The sequence below is a fragment of the Elephas maximus genome, chromosome 21, assembly GCF_024166365.1.
Source record: "Elephas maximus indicus isolate mEleMax1 chromosome 21, mEleMax1 primary haplotype, whole genome shotgun sequence".
In the NCBI taxonomy this organism is placed as follows: Eukaryota; Metazoa; Chordata; class Mammalia; order Proboscidea; family Elephantidae; genus Elephas; species Elephas maximus.
Genome location: NC_064839.1, coordinates 57,348,106 through 57,366,040, shown reverse-complemented (window position 1 = coordinate 57,366,040; position 17,935 = coordinate 57,348,106). Strand labels below are relative to the sequence as shown.

Here is a 17,935-nt window from a genome sequence, read left to right as displayed (position 1 = left end):
GTTCCTCTGGTTAAAGATATGCCAGTCCGATCCCATAATGTTTACAGCCTTGGAAAACATATGAGCAGTTCTACCCTGTCCTATAGAACTGCTGTGACTCCTTATGGACTCAGTGGCAATGGGTGTGGTGTATGAGTCCTGTTCCAGTTTCAGCTACAGAAGTCAGGCCCTCAAGTGGTCAGGTACTCAGTGACTCTCCCCCTTACCTGTACCATCTCTGCTGACTCAGTCTCCTGAAGTACTGCTACTCGGAATTGGATCAAGAAGCTCCCAGACAGAGGCCTTCAGTGGGTGGAAAGTACAGACCGTATGCATTATACCTCCAAGGCCAACCCAGACATGTCCAATAGTCAATTCTCCTTGAACCTGAGCTCTGTGACTGCTGAGGACGCAGAGGTGTATGACTCTGCCAGGGAGACAGTCAGGGGAAAACAATATAAGCACAAAAATCTGCCTGCAGGGCAATGGGAGGAGATGCTGAGGATCACAGAGCACAAGCCGCATAACCAGGAACGGGTGTTCGGATGAGCAAAGATGGACTTTCATACTTTGTACTGAGTTAGCTTTACTTGAACTGCTCAGCAACAGGTTCACAGGAAACCCTATTTACACATTGGAGGATTGCATTATTTTCTCTTAAATTCAAACAAATAAAGAAATCTTTTTTTTTTTTTCACATTCTATACGGAAGGGTGTGCACAATCATCAATCCCTTGTCACCTCAATAAAGATGACTTTCAAAACAGTTCCTATTGTGGTGAAGGAAAAATAAGTTTTGTTTATGTTGTCTTTTGCTTTGAGAATCATGTCACTCTTTGTAGAGACGAGACTTTTCTATACATGCCTTTTTCCAGCTGTGGGTCCTTTGTGTGTCTTTTTGTAGAAACAATAATAATAATATTAAGGTAAAATTCACATGATGTAAAATTAAGTGTTTTGAAGTGTAGAGCTCAGTGGCGTTTAGTGTATTCACAATGCTGTGCAACAATCAACTCTATGTAGTTCCATGACATGCTCATCACTTGATGTGGAAACCAGAACTCATTAAACAGTCATTCCCCTTCTACACCTCCTTCCAAATCTTGGTAATCACTAATGTATGTGTTCATCTTAAACTAGAATTTCAGGGTCAATGAAATACCTCCCTTGGGAGATCTGGGGTGCAAGGGCAGGTGTCAGGTGATGAGAAGAACTTTCCTGATCCAAAGAAAAATTTTACATCTCTCTGCCTACAGCCTGGTGTCCTAATGTGCTTTCATGACAAGGAATTGGTTCTGGTGTTCACCTCTGTGAGGTACTGGGAAGGTGTCCCATGGCATCATTATCACAAATCTTCCCACAAAGGACATTGCTTTACTGTCTTTTGAATAGAGGAAGGCTTACATACTAGTTTGCTCTTGGCATTAGCATATTTTTTTTTTATTATTAAAAACAATATGTCAATATTTAAGACTTCAATTTAGAAATTCCAGAATTCAGGAGAAATGGTGCATAGATAATGTGTGCATATGCCCAAAGACAGAAGGACATAATCAAAGAAGGAATAAAGTTTTCATTTTTTTTTCTTTTTTATGTAAGAAGCTATGACAAAATCCAGGCCCAAGAGACAGGATTTGAAAAATAGAAAAAGGCTGTGAATAAATAAATCTTTAAAACATACTCAATCTCAGAGCTCCAAAGCAGTGCAAAGCACACCAAAGATAAGCTGTATTACCAGCACCCCACACACTCAATCAGTTTTTATACTCAGGTCATGAATTAGAGGAAAGGAATCTCATGAGGAACACTTGAAGTGCTGTGCTAAAGAAAATGTGTGAGGAAGAGAAGGTCTGGTATCCAGAGAAACTAGGTTTCCAGCTACAAACGATGACTGCCCTGACAGAGAACACAAAAGAGAACCCCTGTGGGAGCAGGAGAGCAGTGGGATGCGACCCCATATTCTCAGAAAAAGACCAGAGTTAATGTTCTGACTGAGGCTAGAAGGAGCCCGGTCATCATGGCCCCCAGACCTTCTGTTGGCCCAGGACAGGAACCATACCCGAAGCCAACTCTTCAGACTTGGATTGGACTGGACAATGGGTTGGAGAGGGGTGCTGGTGAGGAGTGAGCTTCTTGGATCAGGGGGACACTTGAGACTGTGTTGGTATCTCCTGCCTGTAAGGGAGATGAGATGGTAGACGGGATTAGAAGCTGGTGAAATAGACATGAAAAGAGAGAGTGGAGGGAGGAAGCGGGCTGTCTCATTAGGGGGAGAGTAATTGGGAGTATGTAGCAAGGTGTATATAAGTTTTTGTGTGAGAGACTGACTTGATTTGTAAACTTTCACTTAAAGCACAATAAGAATTATTTAAAAAAAAAAAGAGAGAGAGAGAAGGTCTGGTGGGATTAAGAATTACTTTTATCAAGGATTTTGGTCTCTGTCCCTGGAATCTGAGAGGTAACTTCTAAAACATTCACATATGCTGACTGAATGGAGTATCTTGGTGATTAAGAAAACCCTGGGCTTGGTGAAGGGAAGACGCAGGCAGAGGACATCTCCAAAGGAAACAGCCAGCATTCTTTATCCAGTGAGAATGCTAGAGAAAGGGGCCTCCCTTCACCCTTTTTCACCTTTATATACAAATGCACCTCCCGCTTGCAAATCCTCTTAGCTGGCCTGATGAACTCACAGCACATATTTACTTAATTTCAGGTTCCTCCTCATGTTGGAGAACATTTTCTGGGAGACATGGATCTCATCCATGGGAACATGAAACACCTATGGGTCTTTCTCTTTGTGGTGGCAGCTCCCAGAGGTGAGTATCTCAGAGATTCAGACATGAACATCTAGGGATGCTGCATCTAAGCACATGACTCACTGTGGTTCTCTTTGTCCCCAGGTATTCTGTCTCAGGTGCAGCTGAAGGAGTCAGGCCCAGGAGTGGTGAAGCCCTCGCAGACCCTGTCCCTCACCTGTGCTGTCTCTGGATTCTCTCTAACCAGCTATGCTGTAGGCTGGGTCTGCCAGGCTCCCGGAAAGGGGCTGGAATGTGTCGGTGCTATATGGAGAATGGAAGCACATACTATAACCCAGCTCTGAAGTCCCGACTCAGCATCACTAGGGACACCTCCAAGAGTCAAGTTGATTTAAAACTGAGCTCTGTGAATCCTGAGGACACAGCCACGTATTACTGTGCAAAAGACACAGTGAGGGGAAGTCAGTGTGAGCCCAGACACAGACCTCCCTGCAGGGGGCCAGTACCCAGATGGTCTGTAGGGGATATTCAGGACCCACTAAGCTTAGTGGCCCATCTTTTTGGTAGGTACAGAGGAAGGAAGTCAAGAAAGGGTTTCCTCTCAGAAGCTATGGTTTCCCCATCTGTTCAGTGCCTCTCTAGGGACCCCCATGCATAGTGATTCTCGGGAAACTTCATAAATCTAAACATGACTGCTTTTCATAGGAGGAGTTTTGCCTGTCTTTCTGAATCTGTTCCAGGACAGCCTTCACAGTAATATTTCTGGATGAGATCTCTGTTTGAAATTTGGGATACTATTTAGTGTCATTGGTTGTCAGGTTTGGAAACGTTTAATGCAGAAAATTTTCCTCATGTTGAACTCCAAGCCTGTCCCCTAACTTCAGATGGGTTACCAAACTTTTCATTGTCATGAGTGCTCCTCAATCTAGGTTCATTACTTGGGTAATGTACATGTCAATATTAGCATCCATATATTACGGGGGTAACTTTGTGTTCCATAAAATGCTATGTGCCATTAAGTGTGCATTTCTCTTAATAGCTACCATTAAGGGTTTTCTATTTGCTGGGCCCTGGTGGTGCAGTGGTTAAGCACTGAGTTGCTAAGTGAAAGGTCAGCAGTTCAAACCGACTGACATCTCCAAGGGGCAAAGATGTATTAGTCTGCTTCTGTGAACATTACAGCCTTGGAAACCCTATGGGGAGGTTCTGTTCTGCCCTATAGGGCCTCTGTGAGTCAGAATTGACTCCACAGCAATGTTTTGGTTGTTGTTGTTGTTGAGCAATGAAGGACAGTGGTTCAGCACTCAGATGGTAGCCAGCCACTGAGCAGAAGAAAGACGTGGAAGTCTGTTTCCTTAATGATTACAGCCTTGGAAATCCTATGGGGCTGTTCTACTCTGTCCTATAGTTTTATCGTGTATCGAAGTCAACTCCATGGCAATGGTTATGAGCTGGTATAGTGCTGAATTCTTTATTGGCATTTTATTATTTAATCATCATAACAGCCTTAAAAAACACATATTATGTATTTCTTATTTTACAGACAAGGACACAGAAATCCGGAGAAATTAACCGAACCTGCTTATGGGATAAAATTGACAATAACAACTGGAAAGATTAGTTAGGAAACATAGAGGAAAGGAAGTAGGTGTTAATAGGGAAGGCACAACTCAGAACATCAGGGTGACAATGTATATAACTAGAGGAATATAATCAATGTCACTGAATTGTATATGTAGTAATTGTTAAATTGGTATATGTTCTGCTGTGTATGCTATCTACAATATCAAAAATAAAATAAAGAAAAGGAAAAATATATTTGCTGTTTTGTTGCAACTTCAGCTCATTGTGTTGAAGTTGTCAATTTGCAGTTTGTCCATGTTTGTTATTCTTAATAAACTTTTTTTTCTGTCCCTAAGTCTTCAGTCTGAATAGTAGCTTTCATTATAATAACCAGAAACTGGAAACAATCCAAACATCCATCAATAGTCAAATAGCTAAATAAATTCTGTGTATGCACATACTGAAATACTGACCATCAAAACCAATGCATTTTGTTAGATATGAAATTATGGATTCAGTGCACATAAATAGGTTGAGTGAGAGAAGCTAAACAAAAATCAGAACATCCAGTCTCTTATCATTTAGACGTAAAGAAATTATGGCATACGAAATAATATGACAACTATGGTTTCAGGATACCACAATCACATGAGAAGAACTAATTTTCCCAAATGCTATCATTGCCACCAATTGAGGCTGATGCAGAGCTCACTATATTCTTGTGTTTATATCTCCAGTTGTCATTTTATGATTTCCAAATTGTACTATCAGTGAGCCAAACTGTATGCAATATTTTGAATTTTATAATAAACATTTATATATTGTACTCAATAAAATATCTTACTTTACATTTTCACTGTACTCTTTGATATAATTGGATTTGTTTCACCTTTGCACTTAATTAAGTTACAATATTAATAACAGTTTAAAATGTAATATAGAATGACCTGTCTTCAAAACACTTCTAATGTACTATCTGATCAAATCACAGATAGTAACCATCAGGGGGCAGCACTGTCATCCCTGTGAGACAAGAAGGCTTCAGAGCTTTTAGTTCATCTCAGACATTTCTTTCTATCACGTAAATTCTGACAAATACCACATTGGTGATCACAACACTAATGGGGATAATGAGCCATTAAGCAACTGACTACAGCTAGTGGTGCAGAGACACTTGGAGCAGTGATGGAGGGATGGTGGAGGGCCATGGGGCTGGCTCATGGCGTTACATCTTGGGCTCACCTATCACTGACTCATTTCTCAGTGTAAAAAATTGGGGTAGGAAGTAAAGTCCTCTGTATATACTGAGTATTCAGTTCTATTCTGTGAAGGTGCCCAACCTCTATAAAGCTTCCTTGGCTGGGACCTCTTGCTTGACAATATGGTGCTTGACTCCAAGGAGAGACCCATGATTATTAATTTCTGGATGAAATCACTTCTATCCTCTTATACCATTTTCTGTTGACCTGTGACTTTCAATAACTGACCAGTGTAAGACAAGAGTTAAATGAGTGGTGGAACAGAGTTTCACTTCTTAAGTGTCCACGACAAGGCTTAACTTACTGAGCACACCAACCCACACCATTCCATTGGCAAATGGACTGTTCTCATGGTGACCTGCTGAACTAACACATCCTCTGGTTTCCATACTTCCTGCCGTGCTGCTGCTCACAGTGCTCTGTGATTCTTCTTACCAAGGCAACACTCTAGGCTATTCCATCACCAACCCCCCATATTTGTGCTTCTGGTGTTAACTTCTGTAATTTTTAATCTTCATATCTTGTCAAACATTTTATTCAGAACCTTGGAAATCTCCACACAGTAGGAGTCCAACTTCCTCTCTTGTAATTATACTCACCTGTCTGTCCCATGATACACTTCTGGGGCTGAATCCACCATCCACTTGGAAAGGGACTAAAGTAGATAGATACATATGTACTACTGGTAGAAAAGGGCTCCAGGGGCAGCTTAACCAGTAAGCAAGTTATGTAAGAGAATAGAGTAAGCAAAGAGTGTGTGGGCTGACTTGTGTTTACTTATTAACTGGTAATAAACAATTTCACATGGGTTTTTCATTTGGTGAAACCCATGTGAAATTGTACACTACAGTTTACTACACTGCCTAAGAGTCAATTATATTTTATATACAAATGTTGTATTTGGAAATAATGGTATTTACCTTCAGTTGTGCCATTAGTTGTATTTAAATATATTTGTTAATTATGGTTGGAGTAGACAGATGTGCACATAGGAAAACATTCCACTATGTTTTTGACTTCCTAAAAGCTACTGGAAGAGAAAACAAAGAAAAAACAATGACATTTAGATTGGTGATATTGCAAAGTGGTGCAATGCTCTACAAAATGCAGTTAGGTCAAGTAGGTTGATAAAAGTGCCCTTCAAATATAATAAAACCTTCAAAAGCCAGCAACTTCATAAAGCTGAAACCTGACAGAGAAGAAAAACTCACTGGGTGTTTATGAGGTAGGATTCTTAATAAAGAGTGATAAAATAGTGATACACACCTTCTCAAAGGTAGGAAACTTGTAAGACCCAGAGAAACAAGATAGTCTCATTGAATTTCAGACTACAAAGTTCCTATTGAATATACATAAAGAAGTGATAGAATTCATTTCCTCATTGTGCCTCAATTAGCACTAAAGGGAATATCATACAATCTCATAGACTTCAATGTGCGTCCCTGCCTTATACCATGCAAGTGTACTAAACTTATTTTACCCATGAAACGAGCTCTTGTATTTTTAGTAAAGTATCCTCAGAGCTGTGACATTTATTCAGTGCATGGATTTGTCTTTCCTGCCTACACTTACCCTCAGAGCATCTCCAATTATGGAATCCCTGAACAACTCACACACCAGGAACTAACTTCACATAACCTCCCCTCTGACAAGAATATACTAATGAAAAAGAATAAGACGAGACTGGCCCAGTTCTTGGGTCATCTACTCCCTTGTGCTACAAGCCTAGAGCAGATGGTTGTGGTGTTCAGTGTGGCTAAGTAACTTAACTGATCCAGATGTGGAGTAGTAGACGGGATGCATAACCTAGTTGGGGGCCTTCCAGAGATGCGGGTCACATGGGCCATCATTTGGAAGAGGGAGAGCTCTAAGGACTTGAGGGACACTGTTTTTTTTTTTTTTTTTTTTTTGTCTTCGATCTTCATTAGTAAGTGCTTCAAGTCCTCTTTACTTTCAGCAAGCAAGGTTGTGTCATCTGCTTAATGCAGGTTAATGAGTCTTCCTCTAATCCTGATGCCCCGTTCTTCTTCATGTAGTCCAGCTTCTCGTATTATTTGCTCAGCATACAGATTGAATAGGTGTGGTGAAAGAATACAACCCTGGTGCACACCTTTTCTGACTTTAAACCTATCAGTATCCCCTTGTTCTGTCTCAACAACTGCCTCTTGATCTATGTAAACGTTCCTCATAAGCACAATTAAGTGTTCTAGAATTTCCATTCTTCACAGTGTTATCCATAATTTGTCATAATCCACACAGTAAAATGCCTTTGCATAGTAAATAAAACACAGGTAAACATCCTTCTGGTATTCTCTGCTTTCACCCAGGATCCATCTGACATCAGCAATGATATCTCTGGTTGCACATCCTCTTCTGAAACTGGCCTGAATTTCTGGAAGTCCCCTGTCTATATTGGCCATTTTGAATCAGACAATCATATAATTCTACTATGCTGGGAATGACAACTTGAAGAGGAATGGTGTTGCATTCATCGTCAAAAAGAACATTTCAAGGTCTATCCTGAAGGACAATCCCATCAGTGATAGGATAATATCCTTATACCTGTAAGGAAGACCAGTTAATACTACAGAAATTCTTACTAATATACATTCTAGAAAATCTATACTTACAGAAGTGGTCATTTATGGAATGTCCACACACAGACCTGTACAGGCAGGCTCCAGCTGAAAACAAGGAATCATGAGAGACAGAGGGGTACAGGGAGAGCTGAGGCACTTCTTCAACCCCCTTCAGGCCAGAGCCCAGGAAGATTGGAATAAAAGGATAATCTGCTCAGATCTGTAGTAAAGTAGGAACAGGTAAAAAGCTGAGTTTTTCATGGTTATGAGTAATGACTTACCATCACTGAGTACAAACTCTGTGTACATCTTACCAGGACAGTCTACATGTACTTTTGTTAGCCTAATGCCAGGTTGCTAGGTATTCACAAGGCCCTTTGTAGAGGTGAAGAAAAACCAAGGAAGAGTACAGTGACCTGGAAAAAGTCACGCAATTCTCAAGGGGTTGAGGATGAATATGAACCAAAATCTGTGGTCTCTGGAGCAGCATTCTCCATATAATATATTCTGACCCAATGTCCTCCCAAATGCCACCCAGTGGTATGTTAGGATAAATAAATAGTATGAGCTTGTCAAATAACATGTTCCTGAAAGAAGGAAGAGAAACAGAAGTTAAGTGTTTCCCTAACAAAAGAAAAAGGGTATTTTCGTAAGTGTTTATTTTCTCATCATCAAAATGTTCTCTCTCTCCGTGATAAAAATATGTATGATCTCCATCTCTAGGTCCCTAAGCATTCAGTAAAGAAAGGGTCATGCCTGGGGAGTGAGTCTAACTTTCTTCTTCCAGTTTATTAATTACAGATTGAGACATTACCTGGCTCTTTCCTGATTTCTACCTGGGGCCTCCCACAGTAAAATCAAGGCTTCCCCTTTCAGGTTAAATCCCAGAATCTCACATGAACCTTCACAATCTGGACTGGGTTCTGCAGGAATTATGAACTTTTCCCAGAACTCACAAAATTCCTATCGATACGCTTCCATCAAGTGATCACTTCACCCTGTGAGTATTTTGATGTTTCAAAATGAGACTACCATGATGAAGTTTTTTCCAATATTGTTCAATAATGATTTCTTTTTCCTGTCCCTAGATTTCATGTCCTAGGTACAACTAAGGAATCAGGCCCAGAATTTGTGAGACCAGCTCAGACCCACTCCCTCACCTGAGCTGTCTCTGGATTCTCCACCACAACCAGTGGTCACTGCTTGGACTGAAGTCACCATCTACCTAGGAAGGGACAAAAGTGCATAGAAACATATGTAATACTGGTAGAAAAGTATTTAACTCATCTATTCAAAGTTGACTGTCCATCTCCAAAGATATGTGCAAGAACCAGGTCTTCCTGAGCCTGAGCTCTGTGAAGGTGGAAGACACGGCTCTGTGTGAGTCACAATGATGGGAAAGCAGTTGGAGCGTAGAAGAAAACCTGGGCTGCAGAAAGGCTGGGAGGGGTCTATTGTGCAGTAGGTGCTCAGGATTCACAGAGCAGGAGGGACCCAGTACCAGGACTAAGTGAAGAGAGGGTCTGATGAGAGTACTTCTGTTCCTATGAGGGGTTTCCTCCCTTTCTTTGCTCTCAGTGCTTTCCTCTACTTTTCAACACTCATCAGCCACCGAGTACTATTCTTGCTTTTTTGTCCCTCTAATCTCTCATATTCTCACAGCAGGCAAGGAAGGAGGAAGTAATATCCTGTGTTGCATGAGATCTTATCAGTCACTAGCAATCTCTCCTCTAGTTTCCTTAATGAACCTGTTTTCTTCTTGAAAACAGACATGCTGAAGATTCTCACCATGCCTGTGGTTGGGAAGCATTTCCCACTCTGAAAAATAGCCATAGGATCTCAGGCATAATCTCAGGGCTCAGTGACCTAGGGAATATGTGGAGGGCAGCTTTCGGGAGAGTTTTCCAAGGGTACATGCTTCCTGAGCAGGGAGATTCCCTCTGACAACGGTGAGCTCATCTCTTCTGCAATCCATTTTGAGGAGAGCTGTATTTCCATGAACCATAAGTATTGTTTTCTTGAAAGTAATGGAAACTGATTTCACTCAGTCTAATGTCTTTTGTTAGCAACTCAGAGAACAAGAAATGGATACTGCTAGAATATGTGAGTTGTAAACAAAGGCCATGTTACTGACTTAACACGTTGATGAGCTGAGGCCTTTGCACTGTTTCTGCTCCTGAAGGCTCATGTTCCTGCAAGTTCTCCCATAGTCTGCAGTCTCAGTAATTTATAGCAGATACTCAGCTTTGAGAAAAAGGAGAACTAGGAAGTTGCTGGCCTTTTCAACAGCACTAGGAATGATTACTATCCATGCTTAAATATCTAACCTGTGAAAAAATGATAATAATAATAATAAAGAAAATGTACTTTAAGCTGACTTGAAAATATTCCCCTCCACAGTAACTCTTGAATACACTGGTAGTAAAAATATTTCAGGTGAAGAAATATTCACTGAAATTAGAGAGTCTTTCGAAGTCATTCCAATGTATGATAAACATTAATTTGGACCCAGTTTTATCTGAGTTCAGTGCTTTTGTCACATTTAGTTAAGGTATCACTATTTTGGAATATCTCATTTATTAAATATCTAGTAGTTTAATGGAGGTATGAAATGAATCACAATGAGTATGTGACAATCAGAAAGTCTTGGATCTGTGTGGAATATTTAATATTTATTGATCTGTTTGTCTGTCTTTACTATTAATCTATCTATCATCTATCTGTCTCTTTGTCTATCTCTCTATCTATAGGTCTATCTATGTACTTATCTTTCTATTCCATCCCTGGGAATAGATGTGCATTGACTCTATTCCCAGAAGTGTATTTGATTCTTAACTGCATCTGGATTACTGGCAGAAATATGTCTGGGTGTAGATTGAGAGAACACTGGGCTTGGTGAAAGGAAGACCCAAGAGAGGACTGTTCTCCCAGTGGAACAGCTAACATCCTTTATTCAGCAAGAATGCAACAGAAAGTGATCTCTCCTTACCCTTTTCCACCTTTATATATGAATGCACCACGCAAGTGAAAATCACACTTAGGTAGCCAGAAGAAATCACGGCATGCATTTAGTTAAATTCTGGTTCCTTCTCACCTTGGAAAATATTTTCTCAAAGTCATGGACCTCATCCATGAGACCATGAAACACTTCTGAGCATTTCTCATTCTGGTTGCAGCTCCCAGAGGTGAGTGTCTTACACGTGACCTGAAGGTCTGGCTGCATCTAAGCACATGACTCACTGTGGTTCTCTTTGTCCCAGATATCCTGTCCCAAGTACAGCTGAAGGAGTCAGCCCCAAGAGTGGTAAAGACATCACAGACCCGTCCCTCACCTGTACTGTCTCTGGATTTTCTTTAACCAGCTATCCTGTGAGCTGGGTTCACCAGATTTCAGGAAAGGGACTAGTATGGATCAGTATAATACGGAATTTTGGAAGCACAGTCTATAACCAGATTCTCAAATGTTGAGTCAACGTCACCAGGAACACCTTCAAGAGACAAGTATGTTTAAAACTGAGCTATGTGAATTCTGAGGACATGACCATGTATTACTGTGCAAGAGACACAGTGAGGGGAAGTCAGTGTATGCCCAGATACAAACCTCCCTGCAGGGGGCCAGAAGGGGGATGGTCTGTAGGGGATATTCAGGACCCATTCAGCTTAGTGGCACATCTTGTCAGCAGCTGGAGGGGAAGGAAGCCAGGAAAGAGTTTCCTCTCAGAAGCTTTAATTTCCCCACCTGTTCAGCACCTCTCTAGGGACTCCCATGAACTGGGATTCTAGGGAAATTTCATGACTCTGAATATGACTTCTTTTCACAGGAAGGAGTTTGGTCTGTCTTTCCTCATCTCTTCCAGGACAGGCTCTACAGTAATATTTTTCTGATGAGAATTCTGTTTGTAATTCAGGTTACTATTTTGTGCCATTGGTCATCAGATTTAGAAATATTTAATGCAGGAATTTACTGTCATGTTCAAACTCAAGCCGGCCCCTCATCTTCAGATGCATTTCCCATCTTCTCTTTCTTGTGAATGCTGCTCAATCTAGGTTCAAGTAATGCCTTCAACTTAGAAAGACCTGTGTAATATAGTATATGTCACTCTTAGCATCCATATACTACAGGGACAATTTTGTTCCCAGGGACAATTGGCAATTCTTAGAATCACTTTTAATTTTCATAGTTGGGGCAAGTACTGCTGGAACTAGTTTCAGAGTCCAGGGTTGCTGACAAAAAACATACTATGTACAGGACTGCTTCCCACAACAAATAAATTATGTAGCCGAAAATGGCAATAGTGCTGAGATTGAGGAGCTCTAGTATAAAGCCTTAAACATGGCCAACTTTAATAGAAATGTACATCTTCCAAAAGTAAATGCTGTTGTATGTAAATTATACTTAGATAAACCCATAGCAAGTAGCTCTCCTGGCACAGTGGTTAAGTGTTTGACTGCTATCCAAAGGTTCTCAGTTTGAAACCACCTAGTGACTTTGTGGAAGAAAAGACCTGGTTATCTACTCCCATAAAGATTATAGTCTAGAAAACACTATGGGTAGTTCTCCTGTGTCACATGGTGTCACTATGAGTCGGAATTGGCTTGACAGTACCTAATAACCAACTTGGACCCTTAAAGTATATAAATACATTGACACTTGGTCAGTATAGTTATACTTTCAACTGTACACACATTCTTAAACATTGTAACCTGAAATCCAGCCAGGGAAAGACATCAGTTTATTTATGTTCTTCTTTTTTTCCCCATCTGAAAAATGATTTTTTTTTTTTTTTTTAGCGTGGACAAGTATCTTATCACATGTAAGAAACAGGAAATTTGTTAATACAACCAGTAAAGTAATGAAAGTTATGAAAATTTTTAAAACATGTCTGAAAACTTACTAAATTCATAATTCACAGTCCAGGGATGTTACTGTTGTTGGTAGGTGCTGTCGATTCAATATTCAACTCATAATGACCCCATGTGATCTAGTAGAACTGTTTCATAGGATTTTCTAGGCAGTAATCTTTATGGGAACAAATAGCCAGGTCTTTCTACTACAGAGCTGCTCGGTGGGTTTGATCTTCAAACCTTTCAGTTAACAGCCAGGCAATTAAAAATTTTGTGACCAGGGCTCCAGGGACAGATTAACCAATACCAAGGTATGTATGGGTTTACTTGTCCTTACTTATTAACCTGTAGTGCCACAATTTCACACGGGTTTCACCACATCAAAAATTCATGTAAAAATGTGAGCTACAGATTAGTAAGTAAACACAAGTAAACCCACGCATACCTTGCTAATCGGGCAAATCCTGCAAGGCTCCTTTAAATTTATTAATAAGAAACTATGCTAGCATATGAATGGAAAATATACAGCCTAGTAATAAATTATATTTTACATACAAATTTTATATTTGGAAATAATGGCATTTAACTCGAGTTTTGCCATTAAAAATCCATTAGTTGTAGTTAAATAGATTTGTTGATTGTGGTTGGAATAGACAGACATTCACATAGGAAAATATTGCACTAAGATTTTGACTTGGTCAAAGCTAATGGAAGACAATGCAAATAAAAAAACATGGTGATATTTTGATTGGTGATATTGCAAAGCAGTGGAATGTTGTATAAATTGCAGTTAGGTCAAATAGGTTGTTAAAGCCAAAAAGCCAAACCCACTGCCTTCCAGTAGATTCTGACTCATAGCAGCCCGATAGGACAGAGTAAAACTGCCTCATAGAGTTTCCAAGGAGTGGTTGATGGATTCGAACTGCCTACCTTTTGGTTAGCGGCCGAACTCTAAACCACTACACCACCAGTGCTCCAACAGGTTGATAAAACCAAAAAGCCACTGCCATTGAGTCGATCCTGACTCATAGTGGCCTTATAGGACAGGGTAGAACTGCCCCCCTAGGGTTCCCAAAGAGCATCTGGTGGATTCGAACTGCTGACCTTTTGGCTAGCAGCCATAGCTCTTAACCACTATGCCCCCAGAGTTTCTATTAGGTACTATTCAAATACAGTAAAACTTTCAAAAGCCAGAAGCTTTGTAAGACTGAAAGCTGTCAGAAAATGGAAACTCTCTGGGTGTTTATGAGGTAGGATTCTTAACAGAAAGTGGTATAAAAACGGTAAGCATCTTGTCAAAGGTGGAAAAGGTTTTGAGACCCAGGGAACTAAGGCAGTCCCAGTGAGTTCCAATCTGCAAATGTTAGAGTGGTTATACATGTGTGTATATATATATAATATACTTATTTTCTTACTACTTATTCTATCAGCCACAGAGGAAGGAGTGTTGGAGTATCCAAATACAATGAAATTTTGTCTTTTTCTTTTTTTAGTGACATTAACCTGGAAAGTTAAACCTTTGAGAGCTGAGAAATTTATTTTTATGTAATGCCCTTCTTACCCCTAATAACCATTCTTTGTTTAAATATCTATTCTATCTGAAAACATTATTGCTTCTCAAGGTTTGTTTTTTTTTTTAATCCATGCTTTCATGGTACTCACTTCTATATTTTTCCGTTAACCTTTCCACATATGTGTATTTAAAGTGATTTTCTGATAAATAACATATTTCTGCTATTGATTTTTTTATTCAATATGTAAATTCATTTTTAACTGGTAATTTTATATTATTTCTATTCAAAATTGTTCTTGAAATACTTGGATTAAAATCTAGCCCCTTGCTGGTTGTTTTATTTCTGTTGTAATTCATTTGGCTCCTTTTTTTCTCTTTTTCTGCTGCCTCTTGTTTTAACTTAGCACTTAAGGCACTAATTGTAACTCTTCTACTGACATGTTAATTATTTTCATTTTGAAAAATGATTTAATTGGTTATGCTTCAGTTTACAATAAGCATTTTAAAAACAACCTTACTCTGTCTTCAAATTGTTTTATGCCCTTTGTTTTATAGTGTAAGGGCATTATAACACTATATAGATGTCGAGCTAATATCTGAATTCAAAAAACAAAAGCAAAAGTTACACACAGGCACGTTATGGAATAATGCTTCATTCATTAAAAGAGACAGAGCAAGGATAGTTTCAGTAGTGGGTGCTGGTCTCCTATGGCCAGTGGGTCTCACTCCACATCCGAAGCAGTGATATAGTCACACGTACCCCTCTTTGCGCAGTACTTGATGGATCTTATTCCCTTGCAACCAGCAACAGATATAGAAATGGGGTCGTCCAGGTGTTATGTGACATGCATGCAGAAGCAGTTTCTGGGAATGTTGACATGTGCTCAGGGCAAGACTTAAGGCATGCGTTCTAGGGCACTAGGGCACGAGTTACTATAAATGTGTTTTAGGTCAAGAGGCACAGGGAAAGTAAGTCAGCCCACACGCTCGTCTCATCAAGTGCCCAGACCGACATACCTAGTCCTAAGCACAAGGTTCAATTGTGGGCCAAATGGAAAGGCAGCAGACTCCGCTTGGACTGTACCCTTCCACAATTTCCAATTCCTTCTTTCTGCCCCCAGTTAACTTTTGAACAGTCTACAAACATACAATGCGTACTGTCTTAGTTATCTAGTGCTGCTATAACAGAAATACCACAAGTAGATGGCTTTAACAAAAAGACATTTATGTTCTCATAGTCTAGTAGGCTGCAATCCAAATTCAGAGCATCAGCTCCAAGAGAAGCCTTTCTCTCTCTGTCGGCTCCGGAAGAATGTCCTTCTTGTCAATATTTCCCTGGACTAGGAGCTTCTCTTGAGGAACCCTGGGTCCATTATAAGTTAATGTAGAGTAAGAGCTAAGTGTTGTTTAATTTGTTCACCTCAGTGTGTGCTCCCCTATCCCTCTAATAAAGCTCTCATGGCTCACATCTGGTTGTGGGCTCTACTGCATATTTGAAATAGATTAACTTGATCAGTGAAACCAATCTAGCCATATCTGTTTCATTTTTTTTTTTTTTTTTAACCCTGGTAGGATTTTCTTTTCCTTTAGCTGCTCGATGCTCAAGAGCAAGTTTCAGAGTCTCCTCTGACATCCACCTTGGTCTTTTCTTTCTTTCCAGTCTTTTCTTTCTTTCTTGTCTTTTCAATGACCTCTTGCTTTCTTCAAGTATGATGTCCTTCATGTCATTCCACAACTTGTCTGGTCTTTGGTCACCAGTGTTCAATGCATCAAATCTATTCTTGAGATGATCTCTAAATTCAGGTGGGATATACTCAAGGTCATATTTTGGCTCTCGTGGACTTCCTCTGATTTTCTTCAGTTTCAGCTTGAACTTGCATATGAGCAATTGATGGTCTGTTCCACAGTCGGCCCCTGGCCTTGTTCTGACTGATGATATTGAGTTTTTCCATCGTCTTTTTCCACAGATGTAGTCAATTTGATTTCTGTGTGTTCCATCTGGCAAGGTCCATGTGTATAGCTGCTGTTTATGTTGGTGAAAGAAGGTATTTGCAATGAAGAAGTCTTTGGTCTTGCAAAATTCTATCGTTCGATCTCTGGCATTGTTTCTATCACTAAGGCCATATTTTCCAACTACGGATCCTTCTTCTATGTTTCCATCTTTCACATTCCAATTGCCAGTACTTATCAATGCATCTTGATTGCATGTTGATCAATTTCAGACTGTAGCAGCTGATAAAAATCCTGGCGTCTCGAGAAGACAAAGTAAAGTATTATAATGACATGTAAAGAGCTGGAGATGGAAAACCAAAGGGGAAGAACATGCTCGGCATTTCTCAAGCTGAAAGAACTGAAGAAAAAATTCAAGCCTCGAGTTGCAATAGTGAAGGATTCCATAGGGAAAATATTAAACAACACAGGAAGCATCAAAAGAAGATAGAAGGAATGCACAGAGTCATTATACCAAAAACAATTAGTTGATATTCAACCATTTCAAGAGGTAGCATATGATCAGGAACTGATGGTACTGAAGGGAGAAGTCCAAGCTGCTCTGAAGGCATTGGCAAAAAATAAGGCTTCAGGAATTGATGGAATATCAATTGGGCTCTTTCAACAAACAGATGCAGCACTGGGGGTGCTCACTCGTCTGTGCCAAGAAATATGGAAGACAGCTTCCTGGCCAGCTGACTGGAAGAGATCCATATTTATGCCTATTTGCAAGAAAGGTGATCCAGCCGAATGTGGAAATTATAGAACAATATCATTAATATAACATAAAAGCATAATTTTGCTGAAGATCATTCAAAACCAGCTGCAGCAGTGTATCTACAGGGAACTTCCAGAAATTCAGACTGGTTGCAGAAGAGGACGTAGAACCAGGGCTATCATTTCTGATGTCAGATGGATCCTGGCTGAAAGCAGAGAATACCAGAAGGATGTTTACCTGTGTTTTATTGACTATGCAAAGGCATTCAACTGTGTGGATCATAACAAACTATGGATAACATTGCGAAGAATGGGAATTCCAGAACACTTAATTGTGCTCATAAGGTACCTTTACATAGATCAAGAGGCAGTTGTTCGGACAGAACAAGGGGATGCTGATTATTTGAAAGTCAGGGAAGGTGTGCAACAGGGTTGTATTCTTTCGCCATACCAATTCAATCTGTATGCTGAGCAAATAATATGAGAAGCTGGACTATATGAAGAAGAATGGGGCATCAGGATTGGAGGAAGACTCATATAGAACCTGCGTTATGCAGATGACACACCCATACTTGCTGAAAGTGAAGAGGACTTGAAGCACTTACTAATGAAGATCAAAGACTACAGCCTTCAGTATGGACTGCACCTCAACACGAAGAGAACAAAAATCCTCAGAACTAGACCAATGAGCAACATCATGATAAACGGAGAAAAAACTGAAGTTGTGAAGGATTT

General features: G+C 40.0%; 1 long non-coding RNA gene and 1 gene segment (V, D, J or C); both read left to right on the top strand.

The window, feature by feature from the left end:
• Window positions 1–17,935, top strand: part of LOC126064595 (immunoglobulin heavy variable 4-38-2-like) — a 267,760-nt gene that overhangs the window by 31,513 nt on the left and 218,312 nt on the right.
• Window positions 2,735–17,935, top strand: part of LOC126064714 (uncharacterized) — a 79,460-nt gene continuing 64,259 nt past the window's right edge. Inside the window, exon 1 of the long non-coding RNA XR_007514611.1 lies at window positions 2,735–2,795. This is a non-coding gene — a long non-coding RNA (uncharacterized LOC126064714). The remainder of the gene's footprint in view (window positions 2,796–17,935) is intronic.